This window comes from Myotis davidii, unplaced genomic scaffold, assembly GCF_000327345.1.
Source record: "Myotis davidii unplaced genomic scaffold, ASM32734v1 scaffold259, whole genome shotgun sequence".
NCBI classification, from domain to species: Eukaryota; Metazoa; Chordata; class Mammalia; order Chiroptera; family Vespertilionidae; genus Myotis; species Myotis davidii.
The window spans coordinates 6,589,720-6,604,501 of record NW_006292687.1 but is presented as its reverse complement, the minus strand read 5'-3'; the positions used below and the strand labels follow the sequence as shown (position 1 = coordinate 6,604,501).

General features: G+C 44.0%; 1 protein-coding gene across 1 annotated transcript in view; it reads left to right on the top strand.

The window, feature by feature from the left end:
- FHOD3 (formin homology 2 domain containing 3) overlaps window positions 1-14,782 on the top strand; it is a 324,340-nt gene that overhangs the window by 252,268 nt on the left and 57,290 nt on the right. The gene's annotated exons all lie outside the window — the stretch shown is intronic.

Sequence of the window (14,782 nt, the reverse complement as noted above, 5' to 3'; positions counted from 1 at the left end):
TCAAACGAACACTGACAGCCAGCTAAGGCTAGGCTTAGGGGGGACTGCAGCCTGGGCTGCCACAGGTGCAAGAGTATGTGTGTTCAGACCACGTCCATGAAAGCAAAGTTATTGTAAAGATGGTCAGTGTCTGGTCATTGAAAAAAAAAATTCCGAAGATAAGACTGACTTTGACATCTCATTCTAAATCACAGGGTTTTAACTTAGTCCTCTATCATTTGGATGTTATTTCTTTATTGGATCGGCCCCATAAAGTGGCCACTTTGAAATGTTCTTACCCGAGGGATTGTCGGTCTGGTTTAAATTAAACTGATGGGGAATAAAATTAAGCAGTGCAGGCAAAGAAAAATGTGGACCTCGTGAACATAGGCTTTAAATGTCGAAGAAGAGAATAAAAAGGAAAATAGTAAAGATTACTGGCACGAGGCATGGGTGGAGGTGCGTGTGTGCAGACAGGCAGGCTGGCCCTGGAAAAATTCCCCGTCACCTTCGCTTTATTTGGGGGGAAACAAGGACATGGTGCACTGCAGCCTCGGAGCATCAGCTGTCTTCCTGGCTGCTCTGCACGTTGTGGGTCCGTTTTCTTTCACTTTAGCAGAGGGGGTGGTTCTGGGCACAGGCGCCTCCACGGTGCCTGCTGGTTAACCCTGCAGCCAGCACCGGTGGGCTTACCCAGTACTGGGGTTTGCAGCCTGACAGAGACTCAGCCAACGGAGACAACAGAGACACGCAACTCTTAACTCTAGGAGGGTTGCCTAAATATGGCATCAAGTTTAATTTAAACAAGGCAGGACTCCGTGACCTCAGCAGAACTGGCTGTAACGGAACAGAACTGTCTGTGCGATTCTCCGCTGGCTCTCCCGGCCCTGGGCTGCTCTGCCGGGCAGGCTGCCGCACCGGGGTTTTGCATCTCGGCCAGTCCTCCTGGTCCCTGAGCCGCGGAAGACCGTCCCAGGCAGATGGTTCGGTCATGGATGAGTAATGTCGGTCTTAAAATGTTGAGACTCTGAGAATCGGAAAAATGACTGTTCTGTGACAACTCCGTGCTTCCCAAACCCCGCCTGATATCACTGCTCTGACTGAACTGGTGATATGAAAAACACTTCCCTGCAAAGGAATTCTGCACTTAACCTTGGGACCTTTCATGCTCATTGTTGTACCTCCAGAAGTTTGCAGAATGGTGGCCTCAACTGTGAAATACAGAGAGGCCTCAAGCTGAGAGGGAATTGTCAGTATCTCTAAATAGTCTTTGTCCTCAAAAATTTGAATCTAGTTGATATCTGTGGCAAAAAGAGAGTTCTTTAAATATTTTGTCCAGTTAGAGTCAAACTGGAGGCTGTTCTGGCCAATGAAAAAGAACATTTTAAACTTCAGTAAGGACACAGAAAATAGTGTTTTGAGTACATACAGTATGAAAACATAAAGTTATTTTGGTGTGCTTTCAGAAAGATGAAAAGCAAATGTCAGCCCAGACCGTGTGGGTCAGTGGTTGAGCATTAACCTATGAACCAGGAGGGTTTATGCCTGCGTTTCAGCTCGATCCCTAGTAGGGGATGTGTAACGGGTAGCTAGCTGATCGATGATTCTCTCTCATCATTGGTCATGTTTCTATCTCTCTCTCCCTCTCTAAAATCAATATATATATATATATTTTTTAAAGCAAATGTCATCTTCCTCTACAAAGAAGAAATTAATGGAGACTGAGCAAATGTTTGACTGAAATCATACAGTAAGTGACCTCTGCCTCTGAAAAAGGAATAGGAACTTGAATTTAGACATAATTACAGATTGATACAATAGCATTATGTGATGTTTGCTTTTTTCTGAGAAAGAAAGCAGTGGCTCTTGTGCCATCTAAAAGAGCTGTCCGTCCCATGTTAAGTAATTTTCATCCAAGCCAGTTGGGACCAGTAAAGTATTCTAACCTTCTTGTCCTGATACCTAAGTGAATTATTCCATTGGAAATGATAAGTGTATGAGGAGAAACGCTATTAGAGAATGGGTTCAGAAAGAACTGCTTGGGGTGCCTTCTGCCTTGAGGACCTCCGCCCTTAGGACAGACATGCGAAGTTGGTATTACAGAAAGGGCTCCCTCAGCCCAGTTGTTATTGTTCTTTGAAACATCCTAGCATCCTATTCTTTTTATGAGGTTCCATTTTCTTTTCTTGTTTTCTTTCCCTTCGGTTAATCCTCACTCAAGCAATTTTTCCATTGCTTTTTATAGAGTGGAAGGGAGAAATGGGGGGGGGGGAGAGAAACATCAATGTGAGAGAGATACCTTCCCTACCATATGAGCTCTGACTGGGGCTGGAGATCAAACCTGCAAAACAGGAATGTCTCCTTGACCAGGAATCAAACCTGTGACCCTTTGCTGCACGGGCCGATGGTCTATCCACTGAGCCACAGCAGCCAGGGCCCATTTCCCATTTTCAAATGATCAAAGTAATTTTTTGCTTATCCCTAACATTTACAATATCCCAGCATCTGGAGGAAGAATAAAAAAAATATAATCACACATCCAGATGTTTGTCCTGCACCAAACACCTGGCATGATGTGGTCCAAATGTGCCAGGGGTTGACTCGCTTTTTCATTCTTTCACCTTGTGGAATTGTGTGATAATTCTGCCAGGCTCTGCCCCCTCCTCCCGAATACTACTAGTTAATACCTTGTGCATCTGAGTAAGTAACAGGGAGGCTAGTATCCCTCTCACCGAGTCTCAAAGAGGTGCTGGCACCCTGCTGGGAGTACAGCTATTGTTTTGGCGCTCAGCCCAGTCATTTCTCAGGGCATCATGGTATCACAATATTTGTGGTGGTGGTCTTCCCAGTATCTGCAATATCATGGCCTACATTTCAGAATTCTATTTACAAAAAAGAGGATATTTTTCTATTTATTTGTTATCGAATTCTGTGTACCTTGGGATTAAAGGTCACTTCCTGGGTTCTTTTGTTAAAACTCTCTTGGACAACTTTTAATAGCAAAAGATATGACAATACCAAAAGTTTCCTTACTTTTTCTCTTACAAAATATGATTTTAAAGAGGGAAGGGCTATTGGTAAAACACCCATAGCATTGTGTGCCATCTAGTGAGATCTTTCAGCCCCAAACCTTCCCAGCTAAATTGCTGTAAGTCCTATGAATTGTGCCACTACCCCCACCCTCAGGTCAGTGTGTACTTGAATTGTTTTTCCATCTGCTTCTCTGTGGCTCATGGTGGATGTTTGTCCCAATACTGCCTAGAATTTAGTGGTGCTGGCCTGAATATTTTTTCTCTGTATGAAACTAACAGGCCCAAGTGAGGAAGAAACACATACATGTGTTTAATTTGCATTATGCCATAACTGACAGAGACGATCAGCCCAAAATTTAGGTAAGCATGGAAGAGCCTATCTCTTCATCCATTGCTTTCATTATATTTTCCTTATTTCCCCTGAGTTCTGGGGGTATATGTCAGAATATCTTTCTAATAAGTTTATTTTCTATTATTTCAAAAAACTCACAGATGACTCTAGGAACAAGTAAATTATTCTCACAGAGAAAAAGATGCAGCAGATGTGAAATAACATAGCAAGGTAACCCTTTATCCTAGCAGGTGTTAGATCTAGGTAACCTATTTCATGGAAATAGTGGAGAACACCACTCATCTCAAAAGCAGGCATTGATGGTGGACCCAGGGTTGAACTACCCCTTGGAAGCTAGAACTGTGTTCCTTCCTTGCTGCTTGGCTCACACACCCCAGTCCCTCCTGAGACTAGATGGAGACAGGTGGCCTTTCCTGGTAGAAGGAAGCTGCCATCAAGCGGTTATAAGTATCTTTCACCTACTAGTGACACCATGAAAGCATGTATAATGGCTGGATTATTTTTCTTAGTTTTAGTTTAGTTCTCTACAAGGTGGGGCAAAAGTTGATTACATGAAACAATTTTTTCTTGTATTAATATTTATTAATTATTGTATTATTTTCCATTTGAAAATAATAAACTGTAAACCTACTTAGCCCCACTCATATGTTGCACACAGAAATAATGCTTTGGAGATGCATTTGAAAATTTTACCACACTATATTAATTTTTTTATCTGTATTGTTGAGAGTATTACAGATGTCCCCCATTTTTTCCCCTGCTGCCCCCTTCCACTTGGTTCCTGCCCCACCCTGGACCTTCACCACACTATTGTCTATGTCCATGGATTATGCAAATATGCATATAAGTTCTTTGGTCAATCACTCCCTACCTCTTCACCCCCCCTTCCCTCTGAGATCCATCAGGGAAAAATATGTTCAACACTTATTTTTTTTTTCTACCTATCATTGGATTTCTAGATATTTCCAAATATCTCATTGTTTGGCCATTAGAGATATAAACCGTGATGTATATGGCCATGTCCTACTCACCAGCATTTACCTGGAGGCATTCACAGAAATTGTTGACATGATATGCTGATATCTTCTCTTAGATTTTCTAGTGTTGGAAGTAGTGGTCAATAGGACAATGCCTCTAACTTCCTGATCTTCACATCCATAAACAAAATATAGACATATATGCGTTTCTTGAAATGTTCAATTTGTTTAAATAATAATCATTTTTCATGTAGGTATCATTCATCATCATGGCTGTTGTTTACCAGTCATTGAACATCTTTGTCACTTTTGTTGTGGCAAATATCATAGACATCTATATTATCACCAATCACAGTAGCAGCAGAATATCATCAATCACCAGCCTAATGCATGCTAGTTCATTTGCATAAAGCTTTGGACACCTCCAGTCCCTTATTTCATGAATTGGCAGGAAACTAGATTCCTTGTGGTTCTGTGACTCAGGGCTGCCCCACTTCCCCATACCTCATCTTACTGCTGCTACTTGATGCCACTTGGTTAATTAAGCAAAATCTCTCAGGAACGCTACCCAAGTCTAAGGCCCTGCCTGCTACACCTGCTATGGAGTTCTTTTTGAGAGCCTTTGCAAATCATTAGATTTTTTTTTTTGCCTTACCATTTCATGCTCTGTAAACATGGAAAAAGGAAAACCTTCCCATCTTTCCTCCTATAGAGAATAACATTTTCCTGCAGTGTGTTTTGCACCATATGTTAAACCATTAAATAGTCTTCTTGAGTTCTTTTTTAAACAAAATATGTTTTTATTGATTTTAGAGAGAGGAAGGGAATGGGAGAGAGAGACAGAAATATTAATGAGAGAGAAGCATCGATCAGCTGCCTCCTACACAACCCAAACATGTGCCCTGACCTGGAAATCAAACTGGTGACCTCTGGGTTCATGGGTGGATGCTCAACCACTGAGCTACACCAACCAGGCAGTCTTAAATCCTTTTGATGTACACAAATTATGAATCTTACTTAAGTATACTTAAGTAAAGACAAAGCAAATAATGGCATTGGGAAAGTTGTTAAAGAAGGTTATCATGTGATCAACATAACTTTACATATAGCAATCAGGTATCAGAATCTGTGAAGGGTCTAAGACTTTACCGTACTTGGTAAGCTAGTAAGTTAGCCTGCCACAATTTCATAGATGTTGTTGGCAGAAGACATGAAACTTCTGGATCAGAGACAAAGAACTTAATTGCTTATAACAACAATAGTAGCCAGAGTATCAGCGTCTGTGCCATTTTCCAAGCCCCAGTTCCCACAAGGCGATATGTACAGGCACAAGTGGTACCTGAATGCACACAAAGAGAAACCCTGCACTTAGGAATTCCAACTCTTTGAGAGTGGGCAGTTAGCATGTCTTCCCTTTGTCCCTGGGAAAGACAATGTCTTTTACTCTGTGGGCAATAAACCTGTCCTGTGCTGTAGCCGGAGACACTATCTCTGTCTTCCAAGGCTGTTGGCACACATCCTTAGGAAGATAGTCCAGAGCACAGGCTATCAGTGCCTCTGCTTGCAGGACTGCGGAACACAAGAGAACCTTGGAGAATTGTTTCTAAGCGCTGGGTTATAATGGTTTTGAACCAACTTTTATCATCAAATTTGTATCCTAAAATCTGCTTAATGTAAATTAAAAAAAAGTAAGGTTTTGAACAGTAATTAGCTTGTTTGTTCTTGACATAGCAAAAGGGATCAGGAGCTGCAAGACCCAGTCTGCACCAGGCTCTGGGGGGTGAATGAGTTTTTCTGCACCTAGAGGAGCTAACAGGGAATCCAGAAAGACATCAGTGCTTTGCATTCCAGGTGGGAGCCTTGGGAAAATGCTCCAGGTACCGTGAGGAGGCTTCTACAGGTAGGGACAATGAGCATTCTTAATCAGGCGATACTTTGAATTTTCAGAGTCAGTGACTGGGACTGAGAAAGAGCGAAAAAAGAATAACTCTCTGGTTCCTTATAGTAAAAATGAAGAACTCACTGGTTCCTTTTAGAGTCTTTATCTGTGGTCAGGACCTTGATCACCACTCTGCCACCTCCACCACTCCTCTTTTTCCTCTAGCACCCCTGTCTTTCCATCACCAACCTCCATAAGATATTTGTACTAAATGATACAATGCCTGCCGTGTGGGGCAACATATCACAGAGTGGTTTTTTAGTCCTTAAAAGTATGCTGTTTCCAGAGAATCCCTGGAATGCATTGTATCTGCCTCTGAGCATGGCAAGAATCTTTGGAACCTTCTGAAGCTGGAACATCCTCTGAGAAAGCTCTTCCACTAGATACACTGAGAAGTTTCAATAGATTTTTGTTGACTTTCTAGGTCAGCATCTCTGGATTCCTGTGTATCCCACTAGATAATCTTCAGACTCAGTGTTTTAATTGACTTTCATGTCTTCTACATTTTTATTATTATTTTCTCATCATTTTATTTCAATCTTCTTACTGTTTTTCTATCTGCCCCCTAAGTGTCAGGTTTTTTCCAAGGTTCCTTCTCCAGCAACCCTCTCTTTTCATGCCACGCCCTATGGCTGTGACCTTGGGTCCCTACCTGTGAATCTTAACTACCTACCATGTGCTAAAAATTGCTAGGTCTGCATCTTTAGCCTTGGCCTTCTTGAGCTCAGGCAGCATGTATCCAACCTTTTTAGACATCACCATCTGAATGCTCCTCAAACACTGCAGACTTAATAGGTGCCAGACATTCAGATGAGATATGTCACCCAGCTCTCACCCATAAAATTCCAACCTTCAAACCTACTTGTATCTTCTAGTCCTCATCTGGTTAAGACCATCTTTCTTGGCCTAGTCATTTAAGCTGGAAGCATACATGTAATTTTTTACTCTTCCCTCAATGTTCTTCCCTTTATCCAGTCAATCACCAAGTGTTTTGTGCTCCTTTCTCTCTTCCCTATCTTCCTATCACCAATGCCTTAGTCCTAATCTTAGTCATCTCTAATCTGGTTCTAACAGATCTTACATCTTCTAGGTTCGTCTTAGCAACCCAATCAAAAAAGTCATTATCTATACCTTGTTCTTAAAATCTTCCAGTGGCTCTCCATTATTTACAACATAAAGTTAAGACCTTAACTATTGGTCATCTGGTCCCTACAACCAGGCTTTTACCACCACAACCACCCCCACATGTTATGTTCCATTAACACCAAAGTGCTATCAGTACCTGGAAGGTGCCATGTTCTCTCAGGTGTGCCTCTGTGCCTGACTTCCCTCTTGCACTGGGTGCCACTGGATGTTTATTTATCTAGTTAAAGCATCTTCTCTTCTACAAAGCATTATTTGTTTCCTCTTCTGCATTTCCCTTCAGCTTGTGCATCCCTAAGATACAGGGCTTATCTCACTACATATCCAATCGTTCTCCCTTCTCATCCATGTGTTCCTCAGAGGAGGACCCATGCTTGCATTCACCTTTGTTACCCACAATGCTTGGAGCAGAATAGGCATTTAATGATTGTTTTATGAGCTCATTAATGAATACACAACATGAAAAAAAGAAAGTAGACACATTAATCAACAGAGACAGCTGTTTCCACTCTAATATTTATTACACAGACCATGGTAGAGGACACATCTTTGACTATATAGGCCACTCTGTAAAAAATGAAGAAATGATGGTGGCCTACTATAGAGAGGAAACTTTTACAAAGTTGACATATATATGAGGGCTATTTCTTTCTGAGATCAAACTCTAAAAAAGAGAGAAAATTCAGAGAATGATCCTCAACAAATTTATAATTAAAATACTTTTTCCACTGCCTTTTAAAATACCCCTTATTTTAACTGAAATTTTCTCCATTTCTTTGCGAATGAATTTGTTAACAAGCGCAAGTAAACTGAATCATTGATTAGTGGAAAACCACATCCATTAGTGAATAGATGCAAGTGAGAGAGGCTCAACCTTTTGGAATGAGAATTTAAATGTGGATTCCTAGTTTTATCCCAATCTCAAGCTAGCTGGTTCTGCTTAGACTTGGTCATACTCTACTAGAAGGAAGAGCTAATATTTTCCTTATATGTTAGTTGTTTTGATATTATAATATCTGTTGACTCTGACTTAAGAGATCACTTTGGCTTGAAAAATATTTTAAGGAAGACAATTTTTCACATATGACTTCTTTGTGCCTAACACAGTGCCTGGCCCATGAAAAGTCTAAATCAATATTTATGTAATGAATGAGGTTGCTGCTAATCACATTAGAACATCTAATTAACAGTAACTCTATCTTGCTCAACCTGGAAAAAATACCCTCAAATTCAATCAGTTTATTTGCTAGCTGTTATTATTTAGGACTATCCATTTTAATGCTAGTATATCCCTTCCAAAATAGCAGTTTTTGTGTTGACATCTTTGATGTTTCTGTCTGGGGCTTGACAAGAACTATAGGTGCTGTTGAAATGTGTTGCCAGTTTGAAGTTAGGCTTGTCTCCCGATTTGCTCTTATAGGAAAATGGGCCCTCGCTGCTTTGACTCAGTGGATAGAGCATTGGCCTGTGGCCTGAAGGATTCTGGGTTTGATTCCGGTCAAGGGCACATGCTTGGGTTGCTGGCTCGATCCCCAGTAGGGGGCGTGTAGGTGGCAGCCAATCTATGATTCTCTGATCATTGATGTTTCTATCTCTCTCTCCCTCTCCCTTCCTCTCTGAAATCAATAAAAATATATTTTAAAAAAATAGAAGTCTACTTCACTAAAAAAAGAAAGAAAGGAAGAAAGAAAGAAAGAAAGAAAGAAAGAAAGAAAGAAAGAAAGAAAGAAAGAAAGAAAGAAAGAAAATGGTCATGTAGCTAACCCAGGAGTTCCACTAGCCCACCTGGGCATGGCAGGACAAGCAGATATTAGGGTTGATCCTGTTTGACTCTGTTTGAACCAAGACAAGACCTAACCTTAAAATAGAAATATAAAGAGCTCAAAGGAAGTCTTCATAAATGGGGGCTGATGTTTGAAATCATGCATAAGATTCAAGTTCAAAATGATGAGACAGTAATAAATGATACAATAACCTCAAATTGCTCTTAATTTTCTGATTATGGTGTGAAATAGAATCTATATGCTAACCATTAGGATAATTAGACCTAAAACTGGCTTCTTTTTGTCCTACATGGTACCACAGTGGAGTGGTAGCATATATATGTTTAACCAAGTGAACTCGGTCAGAAGCATAACCAATCGAGAGGCACAAAGGGAGGGGAGTGGAAGTTACAATTTAATCGTGTTTATAATCCTGCCCAACATCAACTCTGGCGTATGTCCCCCTATGAGCATGACACGAGGGCCACAGATCTGTTTCTTTCTTGGGCCATTCCTGACTCTCATGTGCCTCTTGGAGCATGAATGACTTCCTACATCAAATATGACTTTAGAGCAGCAGTTCTCAACCGGTGGGTCGCAACCCCTTTGGGGGTCAAATGACCCTTTCACAGGGGTCGCCTAAGACCATTGGAAAACACATATTTTCAATGGTCTTAGGAACCAAGATACCGCTCCTCTATCCATCTCCAGGCGGGTCCGCCCACATGCAGATACGCCCACATACCAGTACCCGGCATATTAAAGGGTCGCGGCATTAGGAAGGTTGAGAACCACTGCTTTAGAGTTTAAAGTTTTGTGTTTGAAGATAACTGGCCCATGGCCACAAACTCAGTAATTCTGACAGCATTCCACTGAAGCTAAATGAAAACCTTGATGGTTGGAACTGTGAGGGTGGGTATGGGCTTCATAAAGTGGCATCTTCCAAAAGATGGAAGGTAATTTTGACCATGTATAGTTTTCATCTTAAGAGGCAGCTTCGGCCTTAATGGTTTAGAAAATGTAGCTCTGAACTGTGAGAACAAAACTGGGCTTAATTTAAAGGCATATAAGTTCATTAGACTGACGACACAGAATCTTGCAGGTGACAAAGTATTTCTTTTGTACAGCTTGAGTAAGCTGAGTTTGTGCCCATCCTAATGAGGCTATTCACTCCGAGCAGTGATTCTCAACCAGGGGTAATTGTCTCCCCCTCACATCCCCACACCCCCGGCCCGGGGACATTTGGCAGTGTCTGGAGATATGACTGGTTGTCACAACTGGGGAGCAGATGCTATTGACCTCTCGTAGGTAGAGCCTAGAAAAGCTGCTACACATCCTACAGTGCACAGGAGAGCCCCCCACAACAAAGAATTATCCAAACTCAGATATCCATAGTAGCGATGCTAAGAAACCCAGCAGCAGAGTGGATCTGAGTGAACAGCTCAGAGAGAGCTGGCCCAACACCAAAAGCAAAGGCTAAAGAATTTTCAAAGTTCTGAGCTTTTTCTCTTGGGATCTTTTTCACATTTCTGTGATTCAGCCACAGTTGAAAGTCGATGGTGTTAGTTATTAGCTATGAACTGGGGAGGTCCCTGGAACCTATGCAATTTGGAGCCACTATTATAGAATTGGCTGGCCCAGCCCCTGGTTTCATAAGACCTGCCAGAAAGCCAAGTCCTGGCAAAGTCATCGGAGACACCATCACAGATTAAAATCAATCGAAGCCACCCAACATCTTATTAAATTCAGATCTTTCTACCAGCAATTTATCTCTTCAAAGAAAAATCGCATGACAAGAGATTCCAATTGGACACTCTGGACTGTGCTGCGAGGGACATCGATGAAAGCAGAATTGGAATGTTTGTGTCCACCATACTTTTTCTTTAAAGAAATGATTATAGTATACTTCTCCTTTAAGGCTTAAGTCAGTCACCACATAGGCACATCATGATTCGCAGCCCAAGCTTTCGTTCAGGCCATTCGAGGTTCAAATCCTAGTATTTGCTCAGCTTGTCAGTGAATCCTTCTGGAAGATGGCGCGTGCTCAGAGGGGGCCTGAGGGATTCCTTACAGAGATGTGCCGAGGGTCAGGGGACCATTTGAGGGTGGGGAAGCATCCAGAAACTAGCCTGGAGGAACTTAATAAGATCTCTGTAGACTTGGGAGGGAGCCTATGGGACAGAATTAGTGGCCTAATTACTTCTGCCAAACTGTGGCCCATCCGAAGAGAACGGGGGCATAAATACTCCATCCTCTCCTTCTGCCCATCTTGGCTGGTTCTTCCTGGGAGGTGCTCTCCACAGAGGCCAGCAGAGCGAAGCAGAGACTGGGTCTGGAGGAGCAGTCTGCGAGTGTCCAGCCCACTGTGTAGCCCTGGACAAGCCACTGAACCTCTCTGAACCTGTTTCCTCATTTCTCACATGGGACGCTAACCTTCATAAGGTTGGTGTGAGAGAAATAGGATGATGAGTGTATGATATTTAGGCCTTCCCTGGTGTATAGAAGGTGCTCAATTCATAGTAACTTCTTTCTTTACTTCACTTTAAGGCCAAGCTGGGCCTCGTGTCTGCCGGGATTTTCAAGAGATGAGTAATCAGTGCCGGGCTTTGGGGGGGACAGAGCGAACTAGCTGGTATTGGTCGATGTCAGACCTGGCTGACCTGGACCAGGGCTGAGGGGCTGAAATCCTCAAGGCCTGTGCTATCCTTGTTGCTCTCTCACCTTTGCGATCTACATGAGGGGAGTACCAGTCACCTGACTGGCCACCCTCTTATATTCCCTCAATAAAAACACTTAAGTGTTCCCTCTTTCCTGGGGTTCTCATATTGATGGTCCCATCCTGGCTCCCTGACCTCTCTCTCCTGTAAGTCCGTTTCCTTTGGATAAAGAATTCCCATTAGTGACCATGCTCAGGTCATGGGTCCTTCCTCCAGGATGGCAACAACCAGGTTCCTGGTTATTTCCTTCTGAATATACCACACACATCTTCCTTCCTGCTATTCCTTCCACGTTACCTAAGTGACCCATTACTGTCTTCCTTTATACAGTTGAATTTTGATTTCTTTCTTCTTCCTTACACTCCCCCACCCCAGGCGTAAAATTTAGTTGGAAGCCCTCTGCATCAGGTCAGTGCAGGCCCCGGCCAAATGCATTCTTCTGGCCTTGGCTAAGCACCCCTGGAAGTGCCAAGCCCCCATCAGCCTGCTCTCTTGGGACGTGGTCCAGAAGGACAGATCCCAGGTTTGGACACTTTGCATGTTGCCAGGCACTTCTTGCCATGTCCTCCTTTTATTTCCAAACTCAAAGCTGCCTGCAGAAGGGCTGCCTGGGCACCTGCCCAAGTCCTCATAGTCCCCTTCCTTTGCCCAGCCCCAGAGATGCCATTAGATCGCTGTGACCTTTCTCTGTTAGAGGAAATTGGCAAGTGCGGTGGGTATGGACAAGTGTGGCAAAGTGGTGGGGTGGGGGGTGGGGGGTGGAGGCTCGCAGGCCTTGCCTTTTGGTTTATCACAGTCACTTCTGAGCCCTGACTTGAAGATGGGGCTGCAGGTGTGTGGTTGGGAGTGGCTTCCCTGCCCCTCCCTTCCTGCCGGCCCCCTGGCCTGAGCCTTTACCTGTTCCTCTGCCTCAGCTTTCTGAGGGCAATTAGAAGACCTCCTGACAGACAGGCAGCCCTACAGCATGCCCTGCTTCCCCAAAGGCTAACACTGCACCTCCCCAGTGGGTCTTGAGACAGAAGACTTCACCCCACTGTACAGAGTCACAGTCACTTGCCCTGCGTTCTCCCAGCAGTGCAGTTCATTTGTTCTGCTCTTGAGTCCATGGACCCGCCTCTGCCTCTGCCTCTTGGTCTGCAGCATTTGTCTCCTGTTGGTTTGCTCCACACAGACTAGGAGCCTCCCTCGCAGCTGCAGACATGCCTGTAGTTTGATTGTGATGCAGTTGTAATGGGGGTGCGTGGGGGGCGTGATTCTCTCAGACAAACTGAAGCACCACCTGTCTCTACTTGAGCAGCCATCATGGCCCTGAGAGTAAAGTTCCAGGCCTTTACCTCTTACAGTGGCCCTGGCCCCTGTTGCTGGCATCTTTCATTCCTGCAGCACAGCCTTTGCTCTGAGCCTCTGCACACACTCCTCCTTCTGCCCAGAACATTCTCATGTCCACTTTCCCCCTTTTAACTCCTTGTCATCTTTGGAGACTCTGCTTAAATGCCATTTTAGCTCAGATACACATATCCCACCCCAGGTCTTGCCAAAGACCCTGACCATACCCTCCAGGGCATCATGCTTTTGCTCTTAGAATAGCTGTAATATTGATAAATATTTATAATATATTTTTATTGATTTCAGAGAGGAAGAGAGGGAAAGGGAAACATCAGTGATGAAAGAGAAGCATTAATCGGCTGACCCTGCATGCCTCCTACTGGGGATCAAGCACGCAGCCCTGGCATGTGCCCTGACGGAGAATGGAACCATGACCTCCTAGTTCTTAGGTTGTGCTCAACCATTGAGCAACACTGGCCAGGCTGATAAATACTTTTAGTTGTGAGGGAGCGGAGGGCTGGGCTTTCCCTGGGTCCACTGGTGGCAGGCTTGGCCCACCTTTGCCGGGCAGAGGCCAGGCAAGAAGGGTAGGATCCCTGGCTCCTCTGTAACCTCCACAAGAGCCAAGTCTGTCTTGCGTCACTGTCTCTCTCACCATCAACACCACTACTGGGCCAGAGAAAGGCTCATAAATACTAGGACCAGCAACAGTGGGAAGTTGTGAGCAGTTTTCACCCCGGGTGTTGGCAAATACCTTAGCTGTCTTTTGGACTTTTCCTGCAGGCTAATTTAGTTCTTCTATTTCCTGGGGACTCAGGGAGTGTAGATGGTACTGTTCCCTGTGTCTGCCCAGAGAGCAGCCTGTGTGGGGCAATGACTCAAAGGCAGTGATGGTGTATGTGTGAAAGGGGGTGTTGAGGAGGGAGTCCCTGATGAAAGGTAATGGGAAAGGGGAGCAGAAATCTGGGATTTGGTAGGTACTCTCAGGTGCTTCCTGAGTATCACTGAGAAAGAATGTGAGCAGATGCTGGCCTAGGAGCACTGGGACATAAGAGGCAGGCGTGGTCTTGGTCCTCGGGGACCTTCTGGCCTTGTTTGATCAGTATAGCCGAGGACCCTGGCTGCTCCTTCCAGGGACTCTTGTCACTTGTCATCCAGTGAACCCTCGTAGGTGCCTGGCCACATACCACTGTGACTTGATGATGGGTTTTTATGCCCCGTGTCCTAGCCATGTGGGGAGCCCTCTGAAAACAAGGCTGTTGTTACGTCGATGCCACAGGTGTTGCCGGATGTATGTGCACAGAGATCGTCAGGAATGAGCAGCTATGTGTTTGCTCTCTGCCTTCACTCTCTCCATCCTTGATGGTTTTGCTTGACTTGAGTCTGTATGAATAGTATTTAATTTGTTCATCATTAGGACAACCTCACATACCACAGATTTGTGGTCAGACCCGGTGGACACTGAGTCTGCGTTTGATCAGTTTCAGAGATGGCTAGCTCCCCAGCTAAGGCAAAAGAGAAACCACCCCAATGGTTGGATCACACATAAACGCC